Below are 6,919 nucleotides of genomic sequence, written 5' to 3' on the forward strand. Positions count from 1 at the left end.
TACATTCCAACCATTCAGGGTCCATTACATGCCGAATACTTGCAAAGATATGGATAAGTGAGGCTATGGGTAAGAAGAGGCAAAACAATATGGGAATGAGAGGGAAATAGCCAAGCTAGCATCCTATCAAACCGAATAAATACATCCACTTCTAACTCAATGAAATAAGCTTAAATGCCTTAATGAATTAGGCAAACACTTCACTAATCCAAATAACACTCCTCATAAAATATAAAGCAAACATAGGAGTAAACTTTTTTTTTTCTTTTGCCGTTTCTTTTTCTTTTGTTTTCTTTTTTTTTTCGTTTTTTTTATTCGTTTTTTTTTTTCGTTTTTTTTTTCGTTTCGGCAGTCACTACTTTTTTCAATTTTTTTCATTTTTCTTTTTCTTTTCTCCTTCATTCATTACCAACTTCATAGAGTGCAAATCGAGCCAAAATTGATACAATACAACGAATACCACTAAAACTACTAAACTAGCTCAGCAAAGGATAGGCTTAGTTTATGGATTGTAGCTAAAGGGTCAACTGGCAATTTTTGGCTAATGTGAAGCTAATGGGTAAAATGAACAAAAGGGATTTCGCAAGCATTCTCCAAACATGCAACACCAACCACTAACCCGAATGTATGCGGGCAAAAAGAAATTAAATGTCATACTTGTGCAAATTAATGTTACATGATATGCAGGGAGTAACTACTCAAAATCCTAAATGAAACTGGTCATGAACGACACCAGTTTATAAAGCTCTAATTCCTTAGAAAGTTTTGTAGTTTGCCAAAATTTCAAGTCAAGTCTAATTGTTCAACAAATTTTGAAACGAAATTCGAGATATTGCAAAAACTTTTGCTAAAAGATGTAATAAAATGCAGGGTATAAGCAAATGACAACTATCAGTAATGAATACTCCAATCTGACTCAACCTAATATGCAAAATTAAACGTGATATTTTTGAATTTTTTGAAATTTTTCAATTTTTTGGATTTTCTGTATATATAGGGGAAAATAAACAACAATGCAAGACAAAAATGTAAACGTGTAACTGAAATGCAATAAAAACAATGCAAATGCGACGCAAAACCCTTCCCCAAACCAAATCACACAATGTCCCCATTGTGCGAAATCATGTATAAAGAAGCAAAAGGAAATGGGATTTTGCGATAAATAACTTGTGGACAAGGCCCTCGGGAACTGCGTCCGCGGGATCCACACCAGGCATAATCGACTCGAGGTTCTTTCGAATCGAATTAAGACAAATTAGATTCGCCACCAAGTTTTTTGGGAACTTGGAACCGTTCAAGTCAACTTTACACCTTTCATCGAAAAGCATAAAGCCAATCGACTACGAGTGATTAAAGATAAAGACTTGTACCCTATATCACTCGATTTGAATGACTCTCGTAATCCAATGGTATTTAGACGGATCCACAAACCATAGATCTTGAGTAAGGGGTGAGGGTACGTGTTGGGAAGCCCATAAGGACACCCAACCCCGCCCGTCAATAACGGCCTCTACTAAGTCAAGTGTCGGATTTCAAACCAGGTCATAGCTACTACGATATATGATATGCAAACATCATTTTAAACCCTAACATGTGACAACAATTTCTATGTCGTTTTAGATGCAACTAAACTAACTTTGTCAAAGTTGTAATTTAGCATGTGGGTTGATTAATCTAACAACATACAAAGCAAAGCAAACAAGGCTTAAGGGGGAATGGGGGAGCCGTGGGATCTACCTATTACAAACCAGGCATTTCATGCCGACACAACAATAAATTAAAGATACAACTCGATCTAAATACAATTGCTACATACAACACCGTACACGACACATGGCCAATTCGGCCTAGGAAAGCGTGCACAAAGGGGTGGCTCACAGCCTACATGACTCACAGCCTTGGGTCACTCCTCGTAATGTGTGCTTTCACTTAATCTTATCGAATTAGACATTGGGTCGCGCACCAAAGCATGCATTAGCATAAATCGGGCCATGTTGCTTTAAACAACATGCGATTTACTACGCTCTTACTTGCATTGGGGCACAACCATCTAACCAAACAAGACTAAAGTTTTAGAAGAGGTTTTGACTCGATAAAAGAAAACTAACTTGAAAATTACAACTCGATAACAAACGATAAATTACAAGCGACAAAACGAATAAAGAACGAACGATGCAAAAACAAACGAAACAAGAAAGGCCAAAGGCCACGGCCAAATCTCACGGCCCAAAGCCACGTCCAAACCTAGGTCCTAGGTCAGGTTCATTAGGTTAGATAAATGATTGCGAAACGGGATAGGAAACAAATTAGAAAACGAATTAGAAACAACGTTGATCGATTGGAAGGATGTCGCGCAAAGGTGTATTCTACACGGCCTAAAAGTGGTCAAATTAGGTCAAGTTTGCTAATTAAGTTAACTCATCGAGTGTTAATAAGAAGGTGCTAATCACGCACTCTTATACTAGCGAGAAATTAGGTGAAAGAGAGAGATGCGTTCATTAAGTTACAGAATTGTCGATTGATTTTAAAAGCTATGTCGAAGCACCCTAACATGTCTAATTAGGTTATTTAAATGATCGAATGTCGTCTAAATAAGTCATATGTTAACAATCAGAGGTCATACTAACATATAAATGGTCCTAGGGTGTGTCGAATTGGCCGAGACAAACAAAGGGTCAAAAACGAGGAGCGAAGTTAGAAATTCGTTTTATTTGTGCCCTACCTTGAACACGAGGATATGTAAATGAGACGGGGGTGTACGACCGACTGATGTAGCGGTTTCTTTTCCCATCTCAAGTCAACGCGGGTGTTCATGGTGGTACTTTAACTCATACTCGGACTAAACTAGTTTCATAGTTAATTTAAACGATAAATAAAAGCGATAAACAAACAAAAACAAACTATAAGAAAAACAAACATAAAAAAACGAAATAAAAGGGAGAAAGAAGAGGATTTGATGCACCCTCAACCTAAATATATCGTTGACACCGTCTTGGGTCGTAATCGATGGTAGATTTTATCTCGAGAGGCCGTCGTCGACGAAGAAACAAAGCAAACACGCGTTTTTATCGAATCTGGACAGCAACTTTCAAACAGCGATTTCTTCCTCGTTTCACGATGAAAATTCGATTTAAAAGATGTTTTGAAAACTAGAAAGAGAGGAGAACAGAGATCTTAAAGCAACCCCTGCTCGTTTTGAGTTATTGGGCACGAAAAACGAGCACAAATAGAACTGGACAGACAGGAACAAACCGCGAAAACAGAGTGTATAACACTCAGATTTTCGAGGGATTTCGTGTACTCTCAAGGGCAATTTGGCTCGTAAATCTTTGTCTAATGTGTAGATGGATGTTGTATGGTTAATTTGGAACAAGAAACTCGAATTTTGATGGAGGTTTGAAGGAGGAACGAATTGTTTTTCGAAGAGGACACACAAACTATTTCAGTTTGGATGTCGGTTTTGTGGAGGGTTTTTGAGAGGCAATTAGGGTTTGTTTCTGGAGTTTAAAGCTTGTAAGTGAAGGTAGTATGTATGGAGAACTTAGAGGAATGAATGTATGGTGAAGGGTGGGTATTTATAAGGAGTTAAAGTAGGGTAAAAGAGAGGAGAGGCAGACGGGCTCGGCTGAGCATAGCTGCTGTCCAGCAGCTTTTGGGGGGTTTTCTAGGGTTCGTATGGGGGGTTTTCTTGGTGGTTAAGGTAAGGTAATATGGGTAGGATATTAGGGTATGGGTTAGGGTTAATGGGCACGGGTTTTGGTAGTGTTTGGAGCGGGTTTTGGACTCGGGTTTGAGCTGCAAAACAGGGGGGCTGCTTTGTGTTTTGCGCGGGCTGTTGGGGGTGATTTGGGACGGGATTTGGGCCGTGGTTATGGGGTTCGAACTGGGGTTGGATGGGTAGTGGTCTAGGTTGGTTAGTGTACTCGAGATTCGTGCTAATTCGTAAAGAAAACGGGCTCAAAAACCGAGTTAAAATCGAGCTCAAAAACACATGTTCAAAACGAGTTTTCTTCGCTTTTAAAATCGATTTTTCAAATTGATTAACACATTAAAATAAATGATTTTTCAAATCAAATATACTCATAAAATGATTTTTCAAATCAAATATTTATTTTATTTTCAATAAAATAAACTTAAAAAAATAAATTCAAAATAAAATAAAATAAATTGAAATCACCTAAAAAAACTTTAATTTAAATATCATTTAAATTAAAATACTCCGTCGACAACGCTCATTCTACATCGTAAAACGAGCCCAAATAATGACAATGACAACTAAATAAATACATGTGTCCTATCATCATCGGGTGTTTGCCGGGTTCTCTATAAATTCCAATATCGACGGATACGGGTATCTCTGAGCCCCACTTTGACCGAGGCTTGGACAAGGCGAAAGTCAAAGTATACCCCAGGTCCCTCTCGACCCGAGGATTCTTTGGGTCGTTTATAGTCCACTAGACTTGCGTATATAAGCTCTTGACCATAAGAAGAGATCATACCTGAAACTTCGTCGGGGATTAACTCTTGCTTCTGTTGTGTCAAATTATCACCGTTGGTCATCGACCCATAAAATTGCATATATGGTGGATTGAGCCTTATCCTTAGGCGCCTACATATCCGTTTCTGACGGAATCAAACCCGCGTCGTAGTTCGACAACTGCTGACACATGCCCAAAGTTTATCATCTGCTGGCGTATGTCCAAAATTCATCATCTGCTGACATTTGCCCAAAATTTATCATCTGCTGGCGCTTGTCCGAATAGGACGGGACTTTCCAAGGAGGTTGCCGCCGCTTTCATCATTTGCTTTCAGCTACGGAATTCTTCCATTTCATACTCTTGTATTGAATTGAATTCTTGGTGGATGTCATCCTTTATATCTTGATAATGGTCTCGAAGTCAACGGCCAGAGCCCTGATTTCAATGGCTCTAAAGTCGAAGACTTTAGAGCCCCCAGTTGAAGCATATCCTGCTATATTTGAAACACAAAAATGTACTAGCAATAATCATCACATAAGCACGTTTGGATCATCGATCTTGAAATTGGATCATTTGAAAGATTGGGTCATCGACCCGAAAATTGGATTTGAAAATTTTGAATAATTGGGTCATCGACCCGAAGGTTAAATTTGACATCACTTGGTATGTTGGGCCATCGACCCTTCAAAAATTGAATTTGAAATTTTGAATGATTGGGCCATCAACCCGCAAAGATTCTACTACTTGGATCATCTATCCACGATTCGCAAAAAGTTTTTGAAATTTTGAAATTTTGAAATATTTTGAAATCGAACCTTGATGGGTGAGCATGAAACATGACACGGACACTCTGTATGACTTGCAAACAACGTGGGCGTAGCCCGCTACCGTAAAACAAAAAAGGAAAATAAAATCGTAAGTGTGCACGAGCTTTAATTCAATTATTGACTCGCTGGGGGTAGAAATGTAAATTGGCCATTCTGGCGCCAAAAGATGGCAAATGGGAACCACAAGGTCGTCGGACTTGGGACGGAGATATCGTATGTCATGGGCGTGCTCCCGAGGGCACATGGGAATCAAGATCACTTGGCATTGATAAGGAGGATTAAACTCACGGAGCAACAACGTTAGCTTCGCCTAGACACTAAACACAGACTAATTTTATGAGAACAGTTGGACATCACACATCACTCTTGTTGGGAACATTTTATCACTCTTCTCCTCGCCTCCTTTCTTTTCAGCGAGTTTTCATCATTTCTTGCCACCGCCTTCTTTCTTTTCAGCGGGCTTTTACTATTTTTCTTCAACACCTTCTTTCTTTTCAGCGGGTTTTTCATATTTTCTGTTCCCAACACAAACCCACATCTATGTGACTCAACATCTTTGCCTAAACCATTAGATAAAGCTCATTCTGAGACTTGATACTATTCATCTGAACCTATATCCTCATCCTAGCCTACATCGAGTGCTAAGACCGACTCAAACAAAGGTGGCTTCATTTGGACTTGGTTAAAACCCGTAATAAACTTACAAGATGACAACTTGGATGATGGGTGGATTGAATCCCTTATTCAGAAGGACTGCATACATATTCGCGTGGAGCGAAATCAAATCCGACGTAGTTCGATCAAGGTGCATAAACTTGGCATTTTGATTGTGTGTACACACTCGAAGGTTTCACCTAAGGTATCATGTCGTATCCCATTCTAGCCTATAAGGTACCGGTTAGGTGTAAAAGGCTTGGATCTTTTGGGATGTGGAGCTTGGTAATAACAAGTTGGAATGGTTAACCATCATTCTGAAGGTTTGTTTTGTGGTGCTAAGGCCAACGGGTTATGGCTTACATCGTGGTTGGAAAAGGTGTCTCGGTTTTGATGAAATCCGAGTGTAAATGGGTCGGGAAACAATGCGGGTTCAAATCTCCATATCTGGACCCTAAAGGCTGGGTGTAACAGCACAAGCGGAATGATTCTCAAAATTCCTGACTATCCCCTTGTAACCGTCTCAGGAAGGACTTAGAGGGTAAAGAGGTCACTACTTACGCTTTTGGGCTTCGCCCATTGAACCTCAACTATGGGTACTTGACTTGAATTTTGGCTTCCGTAACTTCGACATTCAACCAAAAAGCATTCCGCAATAACTTCAACATCTTTTTTTCATTTTTCTTTTTTTCATTTTTTTTCATTTTTCCAATTTTTCTCTTTTTCTCATTTTTTCATTCTTTTTCATCTTTTTTCTCTCTTTGAAAATGATCTTCTATTCACTCTCCTAGTCACAAATGGATACACCTTGAAAACTGGGCTTCGCCAACTAATTTGGGTAGGAACTAACAATTCCTTGTTAGAACGGGTTGATATCTTCTCTCTTCGAGATGGGATGATTTTGTTGGGGAAAAGGCTTGCCTTCCATCATCGATAGGGGAAATAAGGAGCTAGTCCGGG

The sequence above is a fragment of the Silene latifolia genome, chromosome 11 (genome assembly GCF_048544455.1).
Source record: "Silene latifolia isolate original U9 population chromosome 11, ASM4854445v1, whole genome shotgun sequence".
NCBI lineage: Eukaryota > Viridiplantae > Streptophyta > Magnoliopsida > Caryophyllales > Caryophyllaceae > Silene > Silene latifolia.